Source organism: Petromyzon marinus, unplaced genomic scaffold (assembly GCF_048934315.1).
Source record: "Petromyzon marinus isolate PM22_M1 ecotype Great Lakes invasive population unplaced genomic scaffold, UKy_Petmar_22M1.pri1.0 PM_G_Scaffold_6, whole genome shotgun sequence".
Lineage (NCBI taxonomy): Eukaryota > Metazoa > Chordata > Hyperoartia > Petromyzontiformes > Petromyzontidae > Petromyzon > Petromyzon marinus.
In genome coordinates this window covers 1,067,501-1,070,000 of record NW_027423013.1, presented here as the reverse complement: position 1 = coordinate 1,070,000, position 2,500 = coordinate 1,067,501, and positions in this window count along the sequence as shown.

Here is a 2,500-nt window from a genome sequence, read left to right as displayed (position 1 = left end):
TTGTCCTGAAGCAGGGCAGGGATGATGGTGTTGAAGGCAGAGCTGAAGTCCACAAACAGGATCCTGGCGTAGGATGCTGGGGCGTCCACATGCTGTAGGGTGAAGTGGAGGGCCATGTTAACTGCGTCGTCCACAGACCTGTTGGCTCTGTAGGCAAACTGAAGGGGGTCCAGGAGAGGGTCTGTGATGGCTTTGAGGTGTGCCAGGAGCAGGCGCTCAAAAGACTTCATTACCACAGATGTAAGGGCGACCGGTCTGTAATCATTTAGTCCTGTTGGCCTTAGCTTTTTGGGCACAGCGATGATGGTGGAGGACTTGAGACAGGCTGGTACATGGCATGTCTCCAGGGAGGTGTTAAAGATGTTGGTGAACACCGGAGACAGCTGGCCAGCGCAGTGCCTGAGGGTGGCTGGAGAGACAGAGTCCGGCCCGGCTGCTTTGCGTGGATTCTGCCTCTTGAAAAGCCCATTAACTTCTCCCTCCTGAAAGGAGAGAGTCGTTTCTGTAGTATGGGTGGGGGATGGGGCCTCTTGGGTGGGAAGGGGTGGTTCAGGACAGTCCAATTGTCTTTCAAATCTACGGTAGAACTCGTTCAGGTCGTTGGCTAGGCGGGAGTCGTTAGTGGTGTGGGGCGCTCTGGGTTTGTAGTTGGTGATGTGCCTGAGCCCTTTGGCAGACAGAAGCAGCGTCGTTAGTAGAGAACTGGTGTTTTAGTGTCTCTGAGTACAGTCGTTTAGCCTCTCTCACCGCTTTGCTAAACCTGTTCTTCGACTCCTTGAATCTGTCTCTATCCCCACTCCTAAACGCTTCCTCCTTCTCCAACCTCAACCTTTTGAGCTTTGCTGAGAACCAGGGCTTGTTGTTGTTAAAGTTCACCCTGGTACGTGTTGGGATACAGCAGTCCTCACAGAAGCTGATGTACACAGCCTCTGTGAGTTCATCCAGACTATTGGTAGCAGTCGTGAACATATCCCAGTCAGTACAGTCTAAGCACGCCCGCAAATCTTCCACAGCCTCACTGGTCCACTGTTTAGATGTCCTCACAGCAGGTTTACAGAGTTTTAGTTGCTGCCTGTATGCACGAATCAGGTGGACCAAGGGAGTTCTGTGCGAGCCGAACAGCCCCGTGACCCACAAGAGAAACATCCCCGCCAAATTCGAGCGTTTGACGGGGTCTATCCGTGAAAAAATATTCACGTTTTTGAGTGCACATGCATTTCTGCTGCAAATGCCTCTGGAAGTTTCATGCCGTTCGTATGCCAATTGTGGCAACACGAAAATGACCCGTTTTCCCATTCCGAGGGATTTCTGTGCGACCCTAACAGCCCCGTGAGCCACAAGAGACACATCCCCGCCAATTTCTAGCGTTTCACGGGGTCTATCCGTGAAAAATATAGACGTTTTTGAGTGCACATGCATTTCTGCTGCAGATGCCTCTGGAAGTTTCATGCCGTTCGTACGCAATGTGGCAACACGAAAATGACCCCTTTTCCCATTCCGAGGGATTTCTGTGCGACCCTAACTAACAGCGCCCGTGAGCCACAAGAGAGACATCCCCGCCAATTTATAGCGTTTCACGGGGTCTATCCGTGAAAAATATAGACGTTTTTGAGTGCACATGCATTCCTGCTGCAAATGCCTCTGGAAGTTTCATGCCGTTCCTATGCAATGTGGCCACACAAAAATGACCCGTTTTCCCATTCCGAGGCATTTCTGTGCGACCCTAACAGCCCCGTGAGCCACAAGAGAGACATCCCCGCCAACTTCTAGCGTTTGACGGGGTCTATGCGTGAAAAATATTAAAATTTTTGAGTGCACGTGCCTTTCTGCTGCAAATGCCTCTGGAAGTTTCATGGCGTTCCTATGCAATGTGGCAACACGAAAATGACCCCTTTTCCCATTCCGAGGGAGTTCTGTGCCACCCTAACAGCCCCGTGAGCCACAAGAGACACATCCCCGCCAATTTCTAGCGTTTCACGGGGTCTATCCGTGAAACATATAGAAGTTTTTGAGTGCACATGCATTCCTGCTGCAAATGCCTCTGGAAGTTTCATGCGGTTCGTACGCAATGTGGCAACACGAAAATGACCCGTTTTCCCATTCCCAGGGATTTCTGTGCGACCCGAACAGCCCCGTGAGCCACAAGAGACACATCCCCGCCAATTTCTAGCGTTTCACGGGGTCTATCCGTGAAAAATATCAATTTTTTTTTGACTGCACATGCATTTCTGCTGCAAATGCCTCTGGAAGTTGCATGCGGTTCGCATGCAATGTGGCGACACGAAAATGACCCGTTTTCCCATTCCGAGGGATTTCTGTGCCACCCTAACAGCCCCGTGAGCCACAAGAGAGACATCCCCGCCAATTTCTAGCGTATCACGGGGTCTATCCGTGAGAAATATTCACTTTTTTGAGTGCACATGCATTCCTGCTGCAAATGCCTCTGGAAGTTTCATGCGGTTCGTATGCAATGTGGCGACACGAAAATGACCCGTTTTCC